This window comes from Chiroxiphia lanceolata, chromosome 1, assembly GCF_009829145.1.
Source record: "Chiroxiphia lanceolata isolate bChiLan1 chromosome 1, bChiLan1.pri, whole genome shotgun sequence".
Taxonomy (NCBI): Eukaryota; Metazoa; Chordata; class Aves; order Passeriformes; family Pipridae; genus Chiroxiphia; species Chiroxiphia lanceolata.
In genome coordinates, this window is record NC_045637.1 from 25,952,637 (window position 1) to 25,978,793 (window position 26,157).

At 39.4% G+C, this 26,157-nt stretch overlaps 1 long non-coding RNA gene across 1 annotated transcript; it reads right to left on the bottom strand.

The window, feature by feature from the left end:
- Positions 1-952: 952 nt before the first annotated feature.
- LOC116797050 lies at positions 953-11,668 on the bottom strand. Its single transcript, XR_004360563.1, has 2 exons — positions 11,516-11,668; positions 953-1,670 (listed from the first exon to the last, which is right to left on the bottom strand). It is a non-coding gene; the product is annotated as an uncharacterized LOC116797050 (long non-coding RNA).
- Positions 11,669-26,157: the final 14,489 nt, after the last annotated feature.

Here is a 26,157-nt window from a genome sequence, read left to right on the forward strand (position 1 = left end):
GCAATATGGGACATATTGATATGTGTCAGTTCTGTCTGGAGGGATGTACCAAAAATATATCAATCTTGGTACATGATGAGACTGAATTGAATATTAAATTGTTATTCTACATAGGCAACACATTGCCTAGATTGACTCACACATACAAAAGGAAACGTCTGACTTAATTTCTGTGCTTTTTATGTCATTTTTGTGCATTTCTGTAATTTTAGGAAGAATCTGGTCTACTTTCACATCTGAAGCTTGTTTCTTGTGAAAGAGAAACAGTGACATCCTGTGGTTCAACTATAGGAAAAGCATATATTTTATCATTACCCTTTCTTGAACGTACTTTCTCTTTTTCTATATAACTTAGCAGGAACAATCTAAATTTTGGTTATGAAAAAATAAGATTAGATAGACCCAAACAACACTTTACATGTGCAGTAAGCTTTCTGTATGTGTGAGATTACAGGCATCAGGAAATTGAAGACATTTAATAAATGTGACTAGGGTTGTATAATAAATAAATATAAATAAAATAAAATGTATTACAAAATAATTGACTAGGGTTATTTTAAAATAGATGATGATAATAATAATAAAAGAAAATAAATTAGATAAAAACTTTAAAATGGATGTGAAAAGTGGTTTTTGAAAAACAAAGTCACATCAGGTCTAGAATCTAGCCCTTTCTTTCATAAGCACCTTTAGGACTTACTGTCTTTGGAAATACTTTGATTATTGGTGTTACCAGAATGTATTTGAAGGAATAGAACTTATTCAGAATGTGATGACATATCTCTAGGGCAAGCTGAGAGCACTAGCATATGTAATAATTGAGCAAAGAATGGTCATATTCATGAAGAAAAAAAATATTCTCATATATTGATTTAAAAGGTAATTTCCTCACAAGACTCTTTTACACTACATAGAGAACTTCTGATGACCCTGTACTGATAGAAAAAGCATCTTTAGACAGAGCTGTAACAATTTAATGTACCAAAAATGATACTAACAGAAGTCTACAAAGACCTTGCAATAATATCAGAATCATATTTCTTTAGAAGAAAAGAACTGTAGAATTCCTTCCCTTTGGTGTAAACTTAGTGTCATATACTGGTGACATCCTTAAGAACTTGTTTAAAGACTCTATTTTTATTTCAGATTTATAAATCAGAAAGATTATTTCTGCAGTTGTCTTCATATCATATTCATACTCTGGATTTTTTCCCCAATATATTTTACTCTATTTACATATTTATCAGTTGTGAGGTTGTCCCTTACTGAAAATTAGTTTGCTTTTATTAAGATTCTCAGAGACACACAGTCACTGGAACTGTAACATTATGGCTCTCTAGTTTCTGCTACAGCTCTTGACAGTGGCAGAAACAGAAAGAGCAAATGTTCTCCTGTCCCCTGACTTCTCAAATACAAATGGCCGAGTGGATGGGTGACAGTGATGAAGAATGAAGTTGGAATAGAAAATAAACGTGTTCAGACAGAAAGGCTAAAATGTGTTTCTTGAGTATAAATTATTTTCTCCAGGGCTTCAATTTCATTACTTTTTTCCCCTTCAATGCAAACAGTCTCCAAAGGCAAAAGTGTGTTTATAGGAAAGAGGACACCTTGCCATGATGTTGATGCTGTACATGATGCAGACATCCCTAATAGAAGATGAGAATGCCAAGCTGTAAAGAAAACATTGTTGATGATTATTTCTCATCTTTCTTATCATTCAAAAGGGACACACTCGGACAAGCACTTTTTAAGATATAAAGCAAAAAAAAAAAAAAAATCCCTACATAAAGTACAGAAATTGTTCACTGAAATTGTTAATTTCAGAGACAAAAGAATATGCCATCTAACATTTGCATGTATTTCATTATGTTTGACTGGCATATGATGATCCATAAGCTTGCTGCTAATATAGAGCCTGCATTTTTTAATTAAATTGATGGTCTTAAAAAAAGTACCTAGTCTCCTGAGTAAGGTATAATCTCTTCAATTTTGAATATTGCATGGTCTCACACCAGCACTGCAGTAGTCCTAAAATTGCTTCAGCCTCTAGAAGTTGCTTCAGAATAATTTTTAAATATAGGCTTGTAAAATTATAGTAAAGGACAAAGCAAATCTACAACCAGGGATTTCCCCAAAGAAAAATGAAACAAAGAACAGCGCAGGCTGTAATTCAAATTGTCAATTAGATTTGACTCAGAGGACTTTGAAAATTAAGTTTTTAATTTCTATATATTCCTTCCACTAATCTGTTTGTGAACTTTAGACTGTCAGCTGAGAAACAAAAAGAGAGGAAAACTAGACTCTTTTGAACCAGAGATTTAATAACTCCCCCAGGTCACAGTGCTCATTATAAAGGGAATGAAGTGCTGGTTCTTGGGCAACAGAGCAAACATCTGCATCCTGCAACAAGCCAGGTGCTCTAAATCAGGGCAAAACCAAGGCAGCCCAAGCAGCAAAATCTGAGCATGTCCGCTGTCTCTCCAGCTTGCCTGAGTCCCTGCTATGATTGTGTCTGCAGCTGGAGCGACCTCCTAACCAAATAAGCACACCTGGAAACACTGATGGGCAGCAGCTGTCTGGCACCCACAGCGAAATTCCCAGCAGGCATCAGGTGTTTGCCTGACTTTTCCTAGGGGAGCTGGATGCATATGCACTGTGCAAGCTTTAAAATGTCATTGTTAGTTTGTGTGTCAGTGAATAACATTTAGGTCTTGAATTGAAATGACAAGGGAAAGAAACATTCTGCAAGAGGTCTTGTTATTGGCAAAAAATGTTCACTACTATTCTATTGTGAATTTCCTTTCTGTAAATCTTTCAAGCCTCTCTCCTTGTGAACAATAAAATTTTACCTATACATGCAGCTGACAACTGTGCACATTTAATCACTATGAGCAATGCATCATCTCCACTATATTCTTTTTCCCAGACATTATTTTACCAAAGTACAGAATTGATTTTCACACATTTCTTCAAATACTTCTGTATAATAGCAGTTTATATAAACTGCTTATCCGCTCTGTTCTTCCAAGTCTGCATTTCCTCATCAAAACTATATACTACCTGCTTCCTGACTCCCAAAACAAAGTGTTCAAGATAATCACTATAGGAGATGCCTATTTACACAGAGGTTTGTATAACTATATAGTTTTAAATATCAGCAGTATACGTGCAGGACTATCAGCCATCCTGAAGATATCCTCATGAACAAAAGCTTTCACACTTGAATGTTTGCAAGTCAAAGGCAGAGCAAATGCCACCAAAAGCTGCTTTTATGAATGGGGATCATGTGGTTTTATTTTACTCCAAAAGTTTATGCATCTGGGAGCTATGTTGCATTGCTTGAATGGTGCATTTTTGCTTTGATATGATTTCATTCGCAGCTTGGTCCAGAAGTCATGTATTAAACACTTACTTTCTTTCACTGGGTGAACAAAGCATTGGTTTTGCTCATGTTGTCTGTGTCCCAGTCCACAAATGCACAACAGGTATCTTTCAACTTCTACAAAATCACCTTTTGGCTAAATCATACGTAAGAAAGAATGTTCCCCATTTATCTGAGTTGTCCCATGCGTGTCCTCTTTTTACCTCCATGATGAATTTTAGGATGTAGGAAGACTAAAAGCAACCAGAAGTCCTACACTGTGTACATGTGTCATATGCCTGATTCCCCCAGTAGTTTATAGACTGTACAGATGACAGTGTAAACGCTGTGTGTACTGGATCCATCTGACTGTGTGTGCACAGCTGCATAGCACATGCAGAGTACATCAGAAATGCTGAGGTTGGGATGCATTTCCAGTCCATGTGTAGGCCATCTGGGTGGTTCATGCACACATACTTCTGGCCAGGAAACCCTTGTCACAAATACAGCAGTCCTAATCTAATCCAGGAGCAGATCTGGAAACAAGTGCCAATCACTGCAACTCTTCCACTTCCTCCTTAGGTATGTCTTCAGCATTGAAGATGAGAGATGACCTCCTACCCATACACACCTCACTGAACTATTATGTTTATGTGTCTCATAAAGTTGCTGTTTGAAAGGCTTCCCAACTTTTCCAATTTTAATTTACTGTGACTTCAAAATTTATTAGCTCTGTATCATATTTTAAAGGTGCTTTTATGAAAGGAAATATTTAATGCATTTATTTGCTAGAGACTATTTGGCATCCCCAGAAGGGTTTTCCAACTCCATTTTCCTAGCCATTTGAGAGACAGCAGCAGCCAGAAACCTAATGCTTTTACTCAGGTAGATGCAGTTACTACTCTTGTATGCAGAGACCGGGATGGGTCACGGAGAATCAGTTAAATGCAACACCTCCAGGAGAGCTTAGTTGTGTACTGACAAGGCCACTCTGAAACTCTCTGCCACACTGAAAGCCTCCTGTAAATGATTTGGCTTGTCTTTGGCCATTTCACTGGATTACTTGACATAAACACTGAGCATTTGTTGCTTGCTGTTACACAGTCCTCTCCAATTAGTCATCCACAAATTAGTGGTAAAAGTAAACTAATGCTTTGCTGGTCTTTTCTGCCTCTCTGGTTTTTTGCTTACTGATGAGAAGAGCCTGCTGGTTATGGATGGATGAGTTTTTCCCAGAATTTCTGCTTTTTTCTCAGGGTATTATCTACAAAACTGGATTGTGGTTTTAATTCAACCTCTGGTCTGCATTTCTGTACTGTAAAAGAGGTTCAGATTTGATTTAACCTTTCCCTACATTTACTGTGACTTTTGAATGAGATATTTTTTTCTTAAATTGTATTTAATACTTCAGATTATAGAAATGGCTTTCAGCCTTAGAGTCACCTAAGAAAATATATTTGCTACAGTTACAATTATTCATCAGCCTTTCCAGGAAATAAGTACCAGTGAAGAGTGTGGCACTGCATCTAGATTTATGTCAGCTGAACCTGCTACAAATTCAATTAAAAAAACCCTATTTGCACACACATACAAATGTGTGGTGCATTTCAAGAAAAATCATGTGGTTTGATGCAGGTTAATAAGCACTCAGATGATATTACAGTAACATTGTTATAACTCATCCTGCAAATTTAAAGGCTTTGAAAATCTAGAGCTACCAAAGCAGTCTTGAGTGTGATCCATATCTCCTTAAGTCACCTGGCTGTATTGCAATAGACTATCTGATCACTGTCAGTAAGTGAAAGGTCGGTACTACAGAGATGTGGATTTTCTTTCAGAGATGGTACATTGTGCCTCCCAGCATGTGCAGCAATAGTAGTAAGGGATAAAAAACAAGATATGTTGCTTTCTCCTCTTGGCAGCAGAGATCTGAAAGTTTTGGTAATGCTATTTCAGCATTAAGAGTGCTCTCAATATCTCACATATTTAGATATTCATCATTGTTAGAGCACATTGATCAACAACATGCACATTTTCTGAAAAAGTGGATCTGGTATAGCAGGAGGCAGGATACTTAATTGACTCTGATTGTGCTGTTGGTGAATACATATGCAGTAAGTGTTGATAGAAGGTCAGAATTATTTTCTGTAAATTAGCTTTTATATTTTAATGTGATTTGTGTCTGAACAGCAAAGATTACTATCTGGTAACACATAGTTTTATAAGGAAGTCCTTGTGAAGTTCAACAAGGGCACATGCAAAGTATTGCACCTAGGAAGGAACAACTCCATGCACCACTATGTGCTGGGAGCCACCTCGCTAGAAAACAGCATTGCAAAAGGGACCTGGGAGTCCTAGTGGACACTGAGTTGAACATGAGGCCCTTGTGGCAAAAAAGACAAATGGTAGCCTGGGCTGCATGAGGCAAGCCATTATCAGCAGGTCGAGGGAGGTGAGCCTGCCTCTCAGCACAGCACTGGTGAGGCCACACCTGGAGTGCTCAGGCCAGTTCTGGGCTCCCCAGTATAAGAGACATGGACATACTGGATAGAGTGCAGTAAAGGGCCATGAAGATGATTAAGCACCTGGAGCATGTGTCCTATGAGGAAAGGCTGAGAGAGCTGGGACTGTTTATCCAGAAGAGAAGGCTCAAGGGGGACCTCATCAGTGACTGTAACTAACTCAAGGGAGGGTCCAAAGAGGATGGAGTCAGATTCTTTTCAGCAGTGCACAGTGACAGGACCAGAGGCAATAGGCACAAAGGGAAGCACAGGAGACTCCCTCTGAACAGCAGGAAACATTTTTTACTGTCAGGATGACCAAGAGCTGACACAAGTTGCCCAGAGAGGCTGTGAAATCTCCATCTTTGGAGACATTCAAAAGCCTTCTAAACAGGGTCCTGGGCAACTGGCGCTGGGTGGTCCTGCTTGGGCAGGGTGAACTGAACCAGATGACCTCCAGAGGTCCTGCCAACTTCAGATAATCTGTGGTTCTGCGATTTTGGAAAGAGATGGATTTTTCAGCAGCAACTTTGCCATTTTTAGTGTCCCACCATTCATTTTAGTCATCAAGTGTGGCTGTTTGTAAGAGCTGTAACTTCAGGAAGGACAAATCAACGGAGAACAATTTTAAGAAAGCTCGGTTCTCCAGATCACCATGGGTCACAACCTAGCAGTTAGTCAGACACACGAAAGGACCACTACAGTGTATTTTTCATTGTTGTTTCTAGCCCTCATGCTGCTGGCGTGTCTATTCACTCAGAGAAATAAGCAGCACTTATGTGCTGTGAGCATGATGAGAGTAACCCCAGGGAATGGCACCCCAGCACAAAGAACATGCTGTTTTACTTAGACACTTTTTCAGGAAAATGAAAAAAACTTAAAACAACATGTATGCCATCGAAGCAGTTTCCTTTGGATTAAAAACAGAACATTAGACACGTATTTAATCAGTCTTGCTGTCCCTGGGGGTGTTAATATTTGGCACTCTTCCCCTTTTAATTAAGAGCTGGTTCTCTAGTTCTTAAATAAAACTATTCAGGAAATTTCCATGAATGCTTTCCCACATAAAACGTATTTTCTGCAAAACTGAACTTTACTGCTAGGAAATATTAATAAGTTTCCGAATCTTCACCGGACAACACTGACTCCAAGGAAAACATTTTGGCTAGTTAAACCACTTCAGACCACATCAGTTAGACTAAGCCTCATGGTCAGAGAAATGAGAGGAAAGTCAGAGAAATGCCTCATGGGATTTTAGTTCAGATAATACATGTCCCAGCTCTTCTTTTTTGCTAAAGCTTCCATTTCTGAATTACACCATAGACATTCCTGAAGTTGAAACATCATACAAGATCCAATTGAACTGGAGACCCCAAACCAACAGAGGAAAAATGGGGATGCTGCATTTGAACTATGGTTCCCATGAGGAATCAAAGTCCCTCTGAGTCTTAACTAAAACATTCAAGTCATTAAATTAAAACTAGATCAAAATCAAAATTCTATTTGGAAATGTTAAGGCATTTAACTTCAGTCAAAGGAATTGAAAGGATCTGCTGAAAGCATTTTAACTAGTTCTGTAAAAATATTGATATTAATTGTTTTCCTCCTTCTGAAAGTAAAGACAAGTAACCTCTTGGGGTTGTTGTTCCATCTTTCTGTGTAAAGCAAGGGGTAACAGAAACCTGGCCTAGCCCAGAAAGTTATGTCCCAGGTTCCCAAAGTTTAAGGTCAGGATGGGCCAACATCTCTTTGAGTTTGTTCTACTGCACATCCCACAGCACAGTGTTTTGTTCAATGTTCACATAGTCAGTGAGCGCAGTAATATGTGTGACTAAAGGAAAACTTGTACTGAGTGAACACAAGTCTTTCAGAAAAGCATTCGGAGTTGTTTAGGCAATATCACTGGTTTTTTGGTATTGTGTTGCAGAAGTTTCTTGCCATTGCTGCTGAGGGCCTGTTTCACATTTTTGTTCTGACTTCATTTGGCCAGAGCTTCCACCCATAACTCTTGCTGTGGCCATATATGTTCAATTAAAGATTACTTCAACATCTATCTTTTAATTCAAATAAACACACCGATCTTAAAGTTTGTGAAGAGAAATTAGCTCCTCTAGCTCTCAGAGAAAGTAACTTCTCTATCTTTCAGATAATTTTGCTTACTTTCTCTTCATTTTCCTTAACTTTTTTTCCAATTGCTCAACATCTTGTTTAAAAAGCTGACTGCAGTCCTGTGTGCCACGTTCTCAACTAGTCTGTACACACAGGAGAAAAGTAACTCCTGATTTCTACTTATTGCTGACCTGGTTGTATATCTGGGGACTTCATAAGTCATCTGGCCTCAATATCACAGCAGTAAATTGTCATGAACTTTAATGAGTTTCCATGTCCTTTGTCTTGTGTTCCCTGCCTTATAACTACAGTTCCTTTCCAATACTTTCCAACTGTACTAGGGCACTCTAACTTTTTATAGAGTACTACAATTCTCCCTTTACAAATTTACCATACAGGAATAAACTTAATATATTCTATGACCCAAAAAGTAATCTGAACTTTGAATTTTTTTTTCATAAAATATACAATTGTCCTAAGAAAAAGATTTTTTTATGAAGAAGTGCTGATATGTCCATTCTTTCTTCCTTCTTCTTTTTTTTTTTGACAGAACAACACAAAAGCAGACAGAATGCATTCAGATTAAATGGCAGTCAACATAAGTTTTCAAGTTCTTCTATGTCTTCTCTTTTTTCTCTTTTCCCCCCTTTTTTTCCTATTCAAATTCTACTCCCCCTTTTTTATTTGTAGAAATTTATTTAATATGCAACTATGATCAACTCTAGAACAAGTGAAAGAAGAAAAAAAGCATGGAATGGTTTTCCATAGGGAAAGTAGAACCTATGTTCTGCTTTATACTTTGTTGAAAGACAGAATAAAAAGGAACAAGTAGAAAATATAAAGGACCTCACCAAGAAAATCAGACTGGGGAGTCTAAGAAGACAAAGAGATCTGTAAACTCAGACCTACTCAGATCAAAGAAATTCTTACGTATTTTCTCAGAAATAACTGCATTTCGGTCAGTGAAGGCAGAGGACTGGAATGCCCTAGGGTCCTTGTCTGGTCTTGCAGATTGAGGTGGAAGCAGAAGAGAGCACTTTGAATTCTTTCCAGCTGGCGACAAACAGCTCAGTTCTCCAGAGGGGCTCAAGGCTAGCAAGAGGATAAGAACCCTCCCTGACCTAACCCTTAAAGAATGAATACCAGCAGTTGAGCTTGCAGAGTGGCTCTTCTCTGGAATGGGATCTAAAATTATAACAACCCTGATAACATCTCAATGACCTCCAAGAGCAATCTTGACTTAAGTTACTGACAGCGAGAACTCTTTCTATATAGTTTCCAACTTTGCAATCCAAGCCAACTCTGCTTCCAAACCTTGTTCCTTTAAGCCCTGTCTCTAACAAAGCCACCAAAAAAATTCCCATAGATTTCTGTAAATACAAAATTTCACCCACTGTGAATTTGTGCTATACCACTGTTAATAAAAGGTCTATGACCACATTCAGTTACAGGTGAAAAGAACCCAGGTCCCTTCTATTGTCCTTGGTTCTGCATCTGACAGGGATCAAAACCAGCAGCAGGGTCTCACTAGTTTCAGGGGAATCAAATGCTTTGTGACAAAATATATCCATGCAAGGCAGTGTTCTTGCATACCTGCTTTTCAGATGAAGCAATACAAAGCTGACAGACAGCTAAGAGTAACACTCCTTAGCTTTCAGTAATCAAAGTACTTGAAGGGCATGCAAATAAAAGAAGGCAACATTCCAAAATTTTTTCATGCCATGCACATACAAGAAGCTCTCCCTCTTCATGCACTGTTGTCAGAAAGCAGCTCTCCAGAATTTATTAGACCAGTTCGCTTCTACATCAGCTGGGAACCAAACTGCTTTTGTTTGCACTTTTGAATTTTAAAGGAGCAGCATACTGTTTATATGTCGACTTTGTGTGTATCTGTGTCTGTGTGTGAATCTACGTGGAAAAGCTTAGTGTAAAACTTGGAATAATAACTTGAATATTAAGCAATAGAAGCAAAAAATAAACCCACTTCCTTCACTGAAAGAAAAGTATGACCAGAAGCAAAACCCAAAGCCATGCTTGACCCTGTTTTTTGGATGCTGGCTCTGAACTGTCAGTGGCCATTACATCAGATAAGCCATGAGCCTTAGCCAAAGTCTAAAGCGTTGTAAGGTCAGGAAGGTAAAAAGAATCGAGGCCAGTGCAAGCTTTATAAGTCAGTAAAGAATTTTAAGGCCATATGCTGCTTAACAGGCACCAGGGTAGAGGGAACGTGAGACTGGAGAAATATGATCTGTAGATCAAGTCCTAGTAACAATTCTGGCAGCAGCAACATTCAAAACCATCTGCAGCCAGTTTAGCAAACAATCTGGAATACCACCAGGAACAAATTAAAATAGTCAATCCTGGAAGTCATGAAAGCCTGTATGAACAAGCGCCTGAGCAAATGAAATGGTGTTTTCATGAGAATATCTTGCAATATTCTCAAAAACATCAAAAGATTTTTTTTTTTGCCCTCTCTTTCATGTGAAGACAAAAAGCTGGAAGGAGAGTCATATGGGTAAGCAGAGAGAAATGCATTTCGGCCATGGAGCTCAAAGCAATCAAAATGCCACAGATTTCACCGGCAGCAATATTAATACAAGTCAGAAAGAGTCCTCCTGTACACTGCAGGGCCTCAGACCCGGATATTCCACTACACTTTGCAGCACATGTTGAGTGCAGGAGCTGGGAAGCAAATGTGCTGAGAAATCCCACGGAGACGGGTGTGGGTGAGAAAACTGGCTAGCATATGCCGTGCTCTGACATGTAGCAATTGAACTCTCACTACATGGATCTCATTGTGTAGCACCTCCCCCAGTAAGTGAAAAAAAACAGTGCATGTGTGTAAGAGGTTAGGAGTTTAGGATGCAGTGCCAACAGGAAACGGAAAAAGGGAGAGAAGTAGAAAAGCAGACAGTTGTAGAAACTGCAAGGAAACACAACTCCATTAATGCTATCCAGTGAGAAGCACTGCCTTGTCAGTTGTCTGGGGTGGCAAATTTCAAAGAGAAGAACAAGAGAGAAAGTACTTTCACAAAGGCCCACACACTGGACACAGCACAGTCAGGAATCTCTATTGTGAACTAGATTAACTCTTTTTGAGGAACTTCTCTCTGCTAAGTTTCACTCCAGGCACAAGAGGCAGTTCCCACTCCTGCTGCTGTAGCACCGCGCCCTGCTCTGCTCTGGCAGTGAGGGCAAAGGCCTTCTCAACCACTCCTCTAGCCTGGGAAAGGGGAAGGTTTTCAGTCAAGAGTTAGTCTGGACTTTTCTGAATTAAAAGCTGAATTCAATCGAAATCTCTGACACTTCAGATTCTCGCTAATTTATCCGAAAACTGCAAGCTATTGGAGATCTCTTTTCACAGAGCAGTTTGACCCAGCAGCACATAATGGAGACACAGAACATATGATCTGGGACAGGTTCTTGTTCAGATACTGCAGGATGCAAACAGGCAAGCTTCATGCAGCGTCTATAAAAGGAACATTAGCGTGATATTAGCTTGTTTTTGAGCAGGCAGGAGGAAAACATAAGAACAAAAAATTACCTCCAAATTAATCCTGCTGTGACTCTTGTTTTAGTCGTTCTTCTCTTAGCTTTGTTACTCCAGAGTTAATAGATATTAAAGCAGAACTGTGCCCACTTTAATTGCAGGTATAAGTCCTATCTTATTTGCCTTTGAGTAGCAAAGGTGAAACTGGACTCTTGGTCCCAGTCCTGAGGAGGGTTATGTTCCAGCATTGCTGGCACAATAGCAGAGCTGTGATGGAGCTGGCTCATTCCCAAGCCCTGCTGTTCCTTTACTCTGCCCAGGAGAAGGGTGTTAAGCTCACAGCAAGTCAGGACTGATCTCACACTGGGTGATTGTCTCATTGCCATTCTCTTTCTGTTGGTTATGCCGTGACCATTCTTAGTCCAGCCCTAACTCTGCAGGGAGAGAAAATAAAATAAAATAAAATTAAAAAGTTATTTATATCCAAGAAAGCATTTTCTGACAGTCTGGGGCAGAGGAGGAGAAGCAAAGCAGGCACCTATAGAACACCATTGCAATCTGTGTATTGAGGCTTTTATTAGCGAAGCGGATGGCAGGCAGCACTCTGGACTGATGGAGCTCACAATAAAAAGCCACAGAGACTGTTCTCTGGCTTTTTAATTGTCTTTTCTAAATCACCCATGGTATGGATTCGGGAATTAAGCGGTTTATTAGCTGACTCAACTGAATGGTTTTGATGGTGGTTTTATTCAAATTAAGGACAAACTGCGCCCACAGCGCAAGCGGCAAGGGGCTGGGAGGGGAGCAGGGGGTCTCGCCTGCGGCGGCGGCGGCGCCGGTCGCGACGGCAAGGACAGGGCGCCAGGAAGAGCTTGTGTCCCACGCAGAGCCTGTCTCCCCCCGGGGCTTGGGCATCTGCCGGGCAGCCGGGCCAGGGCCGCTCCGCTCCGCCTCTGCCCCCGGCCACAGCGAGGGGGAAGCCGGGGAGAGGGGAGAGGGCCGCCCCGGCACCCTGGGACACAGCCTGCCCACCCTGCCTCTCCCCTGCGGGTGGAAGGAGCCGGCAGGGCTGATCCCAGAGGACAGGCAGCTGCCTGAGCCTCATGGCAGGCAGCAGCACCCTTGTAGATGCTGCGGGGCAGCCCAGAGAGATGGACAAGGGGAGACGGACGTCACGTATGTCGCTCCCCGGGCCTCCGAAACACCGAGATGGCTCAATCCTACCGAGCAAGGCAGCAAAGACAGGTTTAAAAATAGAAGGCAAGGTTTAAAAATAGAAGGCAAGTCCCATATTCATTCTCGTCTGTATCCCAGCTCTTTTCATGTGCAAACTTCAGTTCGTCCCTATACCCCACAGCAGCAAAGCTACCGATAACTCAAATCCACATTTGCTGGGGTTGATACCAGAGCAGACACAGAGAGAAAGATGTGAGCCAAGAAAATGCCTGGTGAAGGCCAGAAGTCCAGCTCATGCACCCTATCCCTGTCTCTGTCTTCCCCTGCAGGAGGGAGGCAGTATTTGGTCAGAAAGGTCACCAAAGATGAACATCTAAACTTTGGCATAATCATCTGGCTAAAGCAGTATTGTGTATAATCAATAGGAAACTCTAGATTTCCCTGCAGGCCCCCAGAGAGGAGGCTAATTAGATGCTTCAACTTGCCAGAAAAAATCTGCCTTTGGAGGTCTTCAAAGCCTCTTGTCCTTGGTCACCTGTTTAGGGAATACGAGAACTGAGTTTAGCAGGACTGTTTCATTAGGTACGCACAGCAGGAATCTACATTTGGCAGACAGTGCCAGACCTCTCATGCTGCATACATGAGGAACAAACAAGAGGAGCTCGAAGCTTTGGCCCAGTCCCAGAAATTTGACTTCATTGGCATGTGAAACCCGGTGGGATGAGTCCTGTGCCTGGAGTGCCCTCTTAGACGGTTACAGGCTCTTCAGGAGGGATAGGCAGGGCAGAAGAAGTGGAGGGGTGGCTCTGTATGTAACAGAAGAGTTAGAATGTATGGAGCTCACAGCTAGCAATGGCACAGTTGATAGCCTCTGGGAAAGAATCAAGGGGCAAACAAATAATGCCAATGTCATTGTGGGATTCTGCTATAGACCTCCCAGCCAGGACACTGACACTGACAAATTATTCTTTGAGAAACTAACTTACACTTCCAAGTCAGCTGCCCTTGCCCTTGTGGGGGTTTTCAATTTGCCAGAAGTTAACTGGAAGCATCACATATCTGGTGCAACCTGGACCAGAAGATTCCTAAAAAACCTGGATGACAACTCTATGGAGCAGGTCATAAGGAAGCCAACTTGGAAAGATGCCCTCCTTGATCTGCTGCTTGTCAACATATTGGATCTGGTGAGCAAAGTGGAGTTTGGTGGGGAACAATAAAAAGAGTTTTTTCAGATATATTAATGGTAACAGGCAGTATAGAAATATCATTAGCCCATTACAGGATGAGGATGGTCACCTCACAAACAGGGACAGAGACAAAGCAGAGGTGTTTAACGCTTTCTTTGCCTCTGTCTTCAACATGGATGACAAACCAAAGGGGTTTCAGTGACCTGAGCTGGAGGACCATGACTGCGAGAACGATCAACTCCCAGTTGACCCTAAAATTTTGCAGGATCTGCTGTTCCAGCAGGATCCCTACAAAGCTATGACTCCTGATGGGATTCATTCCAGAATCCTCAAAGAGCCCACTGATATCATCGCAAAACCTCTCTCAATGATTTTTGACCAATATTGGGAATCCGGAGAGGTTCTAGCTGACTGGAAGCTGGCAAGTGTTGTCCTGATTTTCAAGAAAGGCAAGAAAGAGGTCCCTGGAAACTACAGACCTGTCAGTCTCATTCAGTGCCTGGTAAAGTTGCAGAGAAGATTATTCTGGGAGATATTGAAAAATACTTGAATGACAACGTTGTCATTGATCACAGCCAGTGCATCTTCACAAGAGGAAAGTCCTCCTTATCCAACTTGATCTCCTTTTATGACAATGTAACCACCTAGCTGATCTAGGGAAGCCAGTTGATGTCACCTGTTTGGATTTCAGTAAAGCTTTCAATACTGTCTGTCACAGGATCCTTCTGGACAAAATGTCCAGCACAACTGGACAAACACACCATGTGGTGGGTGAGCAATTGGCTCATGGGCTGAGCACAGAGGGTAACAGTGAATGGGGTAACATCAGGCTGATGACTTGTCACTAGTGGGGTAACACAGGGGCTCCATCTTAGGCCCTGTGCTCTTCAGTATCTTCATAAATGACTTGGACGCCGGACTGGAAGAGATATTAAGTAAGTCTGCCAATGACATAAAACTGGGAGGAGCTGTTGCCTCCCTTGAAGGCAGAGAGGTCCAGCAGAGAGACTTCAATAAATTAGAGGGCTGGTCAATCCAACCATATGAAGCTGAACAAGGGAAAGTGCTGGATTCTGTACCTGGGGTGGAGCAACCCTGGATGTTTGTACAGACTGTAGAATGAGATGCTGGAAAGCAGCACTGTGGAAAGGGACCTGAGGGTCCTGGTCGATGGCAAGCTGAATATGAGTCAGCAGTGCCCTGGCAGTCAGGAGGGCCAACCGTGTCCTTGGGGGCATCAGGCAAAGCATCGCCAGCCTGTCGAGGGAGGGAATTGTCCTACTCTGCTCTGCGTTGGGGCGGCCTAACCTTGGATATTGTGTGCAGCTTTGGGCACCACAATATAAGAAAGATATTGAGCTATTAGAGAGTGTCCAAAGGAGGGCAATGAAGATGGCAAAGGGCCTTGAGGGGAAGCTGTATGAGGAGTGGCTGAGGTCACTTGGTCTGTTCAGCCTGGAGTAGAGAACACTGAGGGGAGACCTCATTGCAGTTACAAGTTCCTTGTGAGAGGAAGAGGAGGGGCAGACATTCATCTCTTCTCTGTTGTGACCAGTGACAGGACCTGACAGAATGGTCTGAAGTTGTATCAGGGGAGGTTTAGGTTGGATATTAGAAAAACGTTCTTTACCGAGAGGGTGTTTGGGTGCTGGAACAGGCTTCCCAGGGAAGTGGTCACAGCACCAAGTGTGACGGAGTTCAAGAAGTGTTTGGATAATACTTTTGGGCACATGGTGTGACTCTTGGGAATGGTCCTGCGCAGGGCCAGCAGGTGGAATCAATGATCCTTGTGGGTCCCTTCCACCTCAGCATATTCTGTGATTCTGTGATTATTTCCAAACTTGAAAATGCTTTATTTATACCTGCATCTATTTTTCTTTTAAAGTACAGAGGACTTGAAGCCAACAAAATAAACTCGTGAAAATAGAGATGAGTACCATTTCTCATGTATTCTGCAAGGCCCCTGATCCACCATAAAATCCAAGAGGCTACAGGAAAAAAACATTTTTTCCACAATTTCTAAATTCCCAGTAAATTAATTAAAGAAGAGGAAATAAAAATGCTTAATCACTTTTACTCAATGTCATTGTATCATTTTTTTCAGGACAGAAAGGCACAAAACTTTGGAAAGATAATGAACCACAATATTTAGGGCAGATTCCATCATTCATGAGATATACTGTCAGGAAGAAGACATAAAATGAATTGGGGGAAAAAAAGGGGGGGAAACCATATCTGGAGTTCTTACCATTTTTCTTGGGAAGGATATCCTGCTTATCACTTTCAGCATGAAATGGCCAGGATAAAAGAACCAGGATTTCCCAAAGTCTCTTTAAAGAATTGTATTTTCACATACTTTCCATATATGTTGAGAAAGGATGAATGAACTGTGGATGTTTTTAGGGCTCTTAATGGATGCCAAAAGTAAGATTAGGCAGGGCTGTACCCCAAGGGAGAGTGTGTTCCCACACCTCACAGATACAGAATACAGAACAGATGCAGAACAGATACAACACAGACACAGAATTCGTCACCGATCTTAAGGGATAGTTGAGGTCCTCACCAATCTTAAGAGATAATTGAGATTCTCATACCCAGAGGAGAGGGGAACTGGAAATCCCAGTAGGAAATCTGTGGACAATTGAAGTCAACACTCAAAAATACACAACTGGGTGACTGCAACAGGTGCATTCTGTGTTCATAGAAACACTTCATGAATCTTGGGTAAAACTCAGAAGGTGAATGTAAAAGAATATTCTTTATTCTTTATTATACTTTCTTAGTGAAATAGTTTTATTTCTAGGAAAATATTGAAATAATTTAAAATTACTGTAATTAAATACTTACAAACTCATTGATTAGGAAATATACTAACCACAGTATTTCAAGTCGAAAATTTGTTCTATGGAAGAAATATCCATAGTTTTCTAAAATTTTCCTAGTTTTCTGGCCCCCAAAAGGGACAATTATGACTTGAACTATTCAGAGGTCTGCCATTGAGTAACCACATTAAACCGCTGCCTCTCCCGTGTACTGACATCCATCAGTCAAAATCATTGCTTCACCAGCAGTTACCTGGTAAAAGAAATAATACTGTTATTGTAATAGCATATGATCAATAACTTCTGCTTTGAAGACAAATCTCATTTCAGTAAAGCCTTTTCCTGCTGACAGCAGGAGACTATTACTCTACGAAAATATTCTGTTTCATTCAGATTACCTCTTAATTAAAAGTTTATGGCTCTTCTATTAAAAGTATAGTCAGGAAGGAAATTCCGTATGTAAAGCCAAAGCTAGCTAACTCTGTGGTAGAAACAAAAGGAAGACAGAAAAGCTGCTTCCCACTGTCCTTGGCTCCAGATGCCTACCTGTTATCCTCAGACTCCCATTCCCGAGGATGATGCTTCACACAGGCCATCTAGATGGGCTACTAATAGATTCTGACCTTATCTGTATCTCCCAGCCATCAAATATGTCTTTAAAAGTGGATTTTCCACCCCAACCTAACTTTGCTTCAATCTAAATTAAAACTGTTAAAACCAAGACAACATTTCTATTAAAACAATGAAAGTAATATCTCAGAAATTGCTTCAGAAAAAATATTTTGCAATTAACTTGGAATATTTTGCATAAGCTTGGAGTCTTTGCTATTTTTAATGGAAACTAGAGACAGTCATTTTAGAATCACCAATAAACTTATCAGTGGTTGTGGACTCTTGCAATAATCTTATGCAAGAAAATTCCATTTAGTTTTTTTTCCTCACATGCTCTAAAGATCCCACTGGCAAGAGAGAAGTCCCACACCTTGAGAGAGTGAAATTCTGTCCAGCACAAAAATCAGTAACAAAAAAATCTATTGACTTGGATTGGGTAAGCACTAGTCTGCAACAACTGGAATTTCCATCACTGTAGTCATTCTCCTTGTGAATATTTCCCAGGTTAATACCATAGCTTTGCTGTTTTCTTACAAAGTCCGCTTTGTTGTAAAATGATGTCCATAGTATTATAGAGTAGAATTATTATATATGACAGTAGACTCACTCAAAAATTATTTTTTCCCCCATAGTTCTTTTTTTCTTGGGAGGAAATCCATATGAAGATCATAAAAAAGAGTATTAGCACTGTGAAATTGAAATAATTTATACAAATGCAGGTTTACAAAGAAGCTGTGGCTCTGAAAATTTACAGCAAGTGAAAAGCTGTGTATCAAATATCCAAACTCTCCGTCCAGACAGTGAAATGGGGACAATTCATCCTTCCATTAGGCAATTCACATGATATATCTCCAATTACTTCCAAGATATAAATGGATATAAAGCTTAGGGTACTCTATGAGATTTCAAGACAGCTTTAATTGATTTCAGTGGGAATTGCTTCATGTATCTAAGGGGAGAATTCAGCTGTTCATATTTAAAATGCAGAATCTCAACATACTTAAAAAATGTTGCAAGAATCTGAAAGAATGGTCAGCTTAGTTTTTTCTCAAGAGAAATGCGAATGCTGCAGCTTACATGGCATATATAACAATAATTTGAAAAGGCGGGTATTCGCATCAACAAGGATGTGATTTTTAAGTGCAGTGATGCAGTTTGGATAGGGAGCCTACATCTCAGATCAGAAAGAATTCCTGAATTTATGCCAGTTTCATTTCGGACAGATTTCTGAAAGAAATAACAAAGCACATTGGGAGAGTTAAAGGTTAATGACTGCTGCTTATTTTTTTTTCTTTGAAGCATTTTGGTAGGCTGACTTGTCATGCCCTCATGCCTCTCTGCAAGGAATGGCAGTGCACAGGTTGTAATGAGCATCCTTTAGGGGCTGGCAATTTCAGCCAACTAAGAAGAGTAGTGTGTTGTCCATCAGTATTATATTGAATTCATTTTGGGAATGGAGAACCTGTATCTCCCTCAGTTCAAAATACTCTCTCCACTTTTTTCTTCAGTATGAGGAGGGGAGAAGCAGCAGCACTACAGATCCCTCTCAGGGGTTTACAAAGTCACATGTTTTTTGGCTTTGGCCAGATGGCTGCAGGTCATGCACAGGGGAGTGCTAAGGGGCTGAACTGTGTGATAGCCAGGTAGATTAGCACTCCTTAGCATATGAGTTTGTGCATTTAATTCTCTGAAGATGCCAAGTCAATTGGCACTAGGACAGCATGCAGTAGTTCTTATTTTCCGCTATGTTTTTCTCAATGTTTTCTGTACAGTCAGTAGAATTACTCCTTTATGCCAGTATGATGTGTGTTGGGCATTAACTGAAGCAAGTGCACTATCTTTAATTTCAGACTTGCCAAGGAACTTTATTTCATGCTATGTTTTTCTTGCAAGAAAATCCAAACAGTATTTTAGAAGGAAAGCTTTTCTGTCCCATTTCACTCTCTTGCATTTAGTCACTTGACTCTCTTTAGCTCACTGCAGTCTCACAAAATCTCCTTTGGGCAGTGGTAGCATAGTTAAAAGCTCAAAGATTTATGACTTCAATTGTTTAGCTTGCTGGCAATAATGCATCATGACAGAAGCAATTGTTGGAACAGGCAGCTATGATACTATTCTTTTATGAAAAACTGTAGTTGTAGATAAGGAAGGCGAAAGAAGTCTCTTGTGAATATTATTATCCTCTGGAAATTATCCCAAAAAGATTTGCAGTTTCTCTATAGACTATGGCTAGAGTTCATTGATCCACAGACTATCATTCTGAATAGAGATTAAAAACAGATGGCCGTAGATCTTGGCTTGGCTACAAATCTCAAAAGAAATGAGAGGGAGTACAGTGGTGGCTGACCACAAATGAAAGCCTGGAAGGGATTCTTCTTTTTTTTGATTTAATTCCCTATTTCATTGCTCTGTAGTTTTATACAAAGTCCATTGTACTTAAAACTCAAATAATATCAACACAGAGAAGGTACGCAAAGTATCCTGAAGTAGATCAAAATTATACAAAGTATCCTAAAAAGCACTACAAAGTCTTTTATGTGCGGCCTTTGTTAGGTTATTGTGCTGGTGCAGTGCATTGTCAATGAAAAGGGTCTTTGTATAAACTGACTTGAACTGATGATAATCCACTTGCTTTAGTGGCTCAGGTCAAGTGAAGATAATGTATAAATTATGTGTCCTCATAAAAGTGATAAATACACTCTACGAGCTAAGGCAATAGAGAGGATGAAACCCTGAATATTTTAAATGTCATGTCAAAATCTTTCTTTTCATTTAACATATGCATGTGTGCAGGTTTGTTAACATAAGAAATGTCAGTCCTCATGTATATAAGTGTAATCTCATAGACTAAGATTTTCCTACTTCTTTTTTCATTGTTTTTAAGTTTGTTTATTTTGCAGTGTCATTCACTTTTTTGAGTAATAATTTCCTTTTTCTCTCCTCTGAATTATCTGAAATGGGGAGTGAAATTCTGAAATTTATCATGACAGAAAAATTCAGAAAACCTTAGTACATGCTTAATGAAGCAATCTATTTTAGCAATCTATCTAGTGTTATTTTATTCTAATCCCAGTACTATCATTCTAACAAGATAAAAATCACTTGACTTCAAATTGTAAAAATTCTAAGTTTTCGGTTATAATTCTAGATATTTTGTTGCTATTTTATGTTACCTTAAGATCTTTAAATATAGAATTATATTTGATGCATTTGAATGGGATAGTAAATTAAACTAATTAAAGAATAAATCAGTCCTGTTTTTACTTTTTTCATGGTACATTTTCTCAAAATCAATTGATTAAATATTTTGAAAATAGTGAAATTGCAATTTTATCAGGAAGCTGTTTCATAAAATTGTTTTCAGGCAGTGCTACTCAGGTAGCAAGTCACAAATCTGGTTAGTCAGTTAAGTACCATAGATAGAGTTTGTTATTCAGTTCTAGTTCAGCTTTTAAAAGTATTTTCAAACACAAATTGAGTGCAAAAAGTTTTCAGCAGGAGCCTACTTAAATGTCAAAAAATCATTGGAATCAATAAAGGTAGTTAGGATTACACAATCAATATTATTGTTATAAGTATCTAATGGAAGTAGAGCATTGTTTCTGTTCTTAGATTAAGAACATTTTTATCTTGCATTTCATTCCTGGAAATGGAGTTCAAGCATAGCTGTGCATACTTCAAACTCACTATCAATGAAATAGAGTATCATTACTGGTCTGTTGTTCAAATGTTAACAAGAATTAGATGCAAATACTGACCAAAACTTATCTTTTTTCAATATTGACAGTTCATGAAATACATGGATTAATTACCTGTGTTGCTGTTTATTATTAATGGAAGATGAAAAAAAAATATAAAGCAGCTCAGTGAAAGTTCATGTAACAGCATCAAAGTAATTAAAGGTGTAAGCCCTTCACAATCTGTCTGTGTTGGCATCTCCTGGAACAGGTAACAACCTGGAAACACAACACCACAGAAGTGTTGGTCAAGACAGCTCCATCTTCTCAATTAAAATCTGGATTTTGTAAGCAGCTAAAACATCGGATGCAACTCAGACTGAGCTTTGGAAGGATGTTAAGGATTTTCAGCTAAACAGCCACTGAGGCTCTTGTCTCCTATGAATTAAACTTGCTTTTCCATGGTAGATTATAATTTCATTTCCATCATTGTTATTTTCTAGGAACATAAAAAGATTTAATTCTCTTTTGCTTCAGGCTAAATTGACAATTTTCTATCAAAATATTTTACCCTGAGGAAAATTATTTTGCAATTAACAAGAAATTTTACTAAAAGACTTAAAAAATATCCATCCTTTTAATTAATAGTGCAAAAATTCAAGTGAAAACTCTAAATATATTTTCTTTTATGGACAAAGAGCACTTTACATTCATATTTTAGGTACCAAATCAGTAAAACTGGTGGAACAAGGGGTTATTTTCATCTAAACATCTTCTTTCCCCTACGCAATCCATTCCTGAAGAATGAAAATAAAGATTTTTTTTTCAGAATAAAACATAAAAATTAATTTGTTCTGATGCACTTATCCTCTCTTTAATCAGCTCTTGTTTAGGATGCTGTTGGGTACTGTCAGAATTCACCCTCTAGGCAGGGCAGGGTATATCTCAGGCATGTCAGCTCTTCTTCAGGGTTCAATCTATAAATCCAGACTTTTTCAATGATATTTCCTGATGGCCAATGAAGTGATCTCTAGCATCTCAGAGATGCTCTGTCTTTTCTGCCACAGTAAGGCCTGGTTCCCCTCAAATCTCAGACTGGAAACAACAACACTGTTTCCTTTAATCTAGATGTGGCTCCACAAAATATTACTTTGAAAATTTTTTAAAAAACCACTACCTCTGATAGTAAATATTCCCAATTTTCTCTCCTTTGTGACTGAATTCTGATGTAAGCTATACTAACTTTTTTAAGTTTACTAAATTTTTTAAGGACCATGTCAGAGAATAACTTTAACAGATATATCAGTTTTGATGTTACAATCCACTATGCAAATTAGGTTTTAGAATATAAAAGAAGACTAAGAGACTGCCTCTGGAATTTCTGGAATATTGTACATGTGTATGTGAAAGCTACTACTTGGATGACAATATGTTAAGATGTGTTGCTTTTAGGCAACAAGTCAAAAAACAGGTTCCTCCAAAATATGGAGAGTAGTGTTAGTGTATTTAGGAAATGGGGGACAATTTGAAGTGACTGTATAAAGGAACTTACCGGTCTGGTTCAGTAAATTTGTACAAAGAATTCTAAATCTGATATTTAGAATTCATTTCCTTTTCTTCTTCATGAACTAAGTTAGGTCTACAAGTCTGTGAACGTAAGCGAGAGGTCACTCGTGCTGGCTGGAGAGAGTCTGGTCAATGGGAATGCACAATACATTGATTTCTCTGTTGACAAAAAGAGTTCCATCCTTCAGGACAAAATACTAGACAATTTGGAGTTTCAGCTACACAGTTTTGAACTCTGTGGAGGAGTTGGACAAAAATTAAAGTCTTTCAGTAAAGCAAATGTCAGCCAAGTTTGCAATGCCTCTTTGATCAGCAAAAATGGCTTTGCATATTAGGCCTTAAAGGGCTTCCTCAAGGTCCTGGTTCCCTAATTTTCTAAATATGGGCTTATTAACTCTTCATGTACTGACTTCTTGTCGCTGGTGCAATCATGAGCACTCTTCCTCCCTGGATGTATTGGTTCTTAGGTGCAAAACACATTCATGACTCTCAAGAGCCAAAGCAAACTCCTTGTTATCCATTCTCCTTTCTTACAACTTTTTCTTGTCTGCTTGACAAAGTATCATTAAAAAAAAATAATTCTGATCCCTCATCATGCCTAGTGCTGGTTTTTTAGGGAATTTTTTTTCAATTTGTATTTCCATGCTTAGGCAGGACGACACTTGAAATTCGCATGGAGATCTCAGGTGGGAGTCTGAATACTCCCCCAAGACTTCAGACCTTTCTGATCTAGTGTCTGACTCAGAGTATCATTCATACAATGGTTATTTTGAACAAAGAACCCTTCTTCAATAACCCAGACTCAAATCTGAAGTGCTTATTATGTGAATATCGAATGTGAACAATGAATCAAAATATCCCGCTGTTAAAATCACTGTTGTATCACCATATTTTTAAAGATAGCCACAATTTTTCTGTAATTTACAACATCTTACACACTGCAATGCCAGGCAACTGTTCAGTGAAGAGCGGCAAGAAAGGTTAACTAACAGTTCCTGTCTCCAGAAGTCAGTTGATATTATTGATTACGCTGTTGTATACAGAAGAAAACAAGGAAGCCACATTAATTTTAGTTTTGTGGAATACCCACCATAGTGAAGGATCTAAGAAGAATGAATGCCTAATGAAAACAAGCGGAAACATTGAAAAGGAATAATTATTCACAAGATCAGAATAGAAAAAAAAATACAAAGGGGGCTGTGTATTTGTGTGTGCTGTAAATTATATTAAAAACTACAAAGTCTAGAAAGGAGTGAGATGTACACAGAATGTCCATTCACAGACATAGATGCTTAGAATTATAAAATTTCAAAAAAAACCTGATGGCAGAATCAATCTTACTAGCCAGAGACGGTAAGTCATAGCTACATATATCTTCTACAGGAATGACACACTGGAAAATGTAAACTGTCTGAATAGGGTTCCTGTGTCATTCTAGGACTGCCCAGAGAGCCAGGTAACCTTTGATTTACTCACTGACAGGTCTTTTGAATTTAAAGATCTGTTGGACGTGCAAGTCAATTTTAAGTACTACAGTGGCAGGTCAGAATATGTCTTGTTACCACTAACCAGTTGTGTGACCAATTTGAGGAATAATGTTGCCTGCAAAGTCCATTGACAAAACTAGTGTAAAGTAATCCCCTGCAATCACTGTGTGCAGATACAGGCCTGGACAGGGATAGTGAAGTAGTTCTTTCTGGGACTGACACAAATGCTGGCAAAAAAGAGAGACGTTTGCAGCAACTTTTTTTTTAATTTTGCTATGTTTTTGTAGGATGCAGTCTGTATGTGGACTGATATACAATAGCCATTGAATTTATGTTTTTTGAGCGAATGCAAAAAAGCTCAACTTGGTGAAATTAACGTATTTTTGCATTTATTGCATTGTAGGAGAAATCAGATGGCACCACAAATTAAATAATGAGAAAGTCCTCCACAAGGATATTATGGGATGGAAGCATTTTCAATAGTAAGATATTTGTTTAAAGGCTTTTAGCAAAATCTCTTCCCCCTTCTTTTGGTTTTATGTCTATTTTGAATCACAACATGGCTATTTTGCTCTTCTACCCTTCTACTGTAACTGTTTTTATCTGGAAATATTTTTCATCAGATAGGAGTGTTCTGTACAACACGGAAAGAAAACATTTTTGCTTATTCAAAAAAAAACAAAACCATAAATCCAAAGGTTTCACTGTGTAATGAGAAAGGGTCTGATGACATTTTCTAGCAGCCAGCAAATCGTACTGTCATGCATAGGAAAAAAGCCACTAAAATATCCCCAACTAAAATATTGCAAAATTATGTAGAACTCAGTCCCAGGGAGCCATCTGCCATGTGAAAGCTCCACTGCTTTCTAAAGGCATTCGTTGCAGGCAGGTTTGCAGGACGGGATGCATAACTTGTCCCATTTAGAAACCACAGCTGTTGAAAAGAAGCCTTAATCAAAAACACTTTAGTGGCAGAGGCTTCCTAAAAAAAAGTCTGTACAATTGTGTAAAAAGCCCCAACACACCCTCAAAAGGAGCTTGTGTGCTGGTTGAAAAGGCACCACAACTACAGGTACAGAAATGAGCTACCTGTGAAAGGTCTGATCCTTCCATTATGTATGCATGGAAATCTGATTGCTGTCAGGGAGTTTTCTGTTCTGAAAGTGTTCAGATAAAGTTCATTCTCAGTAATTGCCCTTTTCTGAATCATCAGCTCTTTAAAAGCTAAAGGAAAAATAGTGCCAGCCTATAGGGAAGAATTTTTAATATACACTATACATATATAAAGGAATAGTGTATATGTATAAATGTATAATATTTTAGTATTGACTTCTATTTTGTTAAGAAATACCTGCTGGAAATGGTTTGTGGGTCCTGCCTTGGGACAGGGAGACAGTAAAACAGCTTCTCAGGTAATTTTCCCAGTTCTATGTTTCTGGAAGCACTGAACCTCAAAGTGGAAGAAACAATTTGCAGAGAGATAGAAGGAGATGTTTTACAAATTGCAGCCTGATGAGCTCTTCAACAACATTAAACACCCATGGAGAATTACTTTAACACAAATAGTAGATGAAAAATCTTCTGTGGCAGTGGTGAAAGCAAAGCCTTTGAGAGGTGTATATATAAAATAGCGGCACCAGTGCATCTCAAGGATGAAGGACCACCGCCTCCCTAAGATCTTGCTTTATGGTGAACTTGCCACCGGCTGCCGCAAGAGAGGAGCCCCGAAGAGAAGATACAAGGACTCCCTGAAACAACATCTCAGCCTTGGCCATATTGATCACCATAACTGGTCTACTCTGGCCTCCAACCGGGAGGTCTGGAGACACACCATCTATAACGCTGCCGTTTCCTTTGAGAACGCATGCAGGATCACTCTTGAGGAGAAAAGGCAACGCAGAAAGAATTGTACCTTGCAGAATATACCACCTAAGGAGTCTTTCTGCTGTGCCTTTTGCAACCGGACATGCCTGTCTCGTATTGGCCTTTTTAGTCACCAGCGTGCTTGTAACAAATGTGGGTAGAGCCCTTCCCAAATCTTCATTCACGAAGCCCAGCCACGATGATGATGATGATATAAAATAGATATAAAATTCCATTAATTTTCAGCTTGGGATAGATGTTATATTTCGATTTACAAACATGCCAAATGGTAATTCTGGCCTCCAA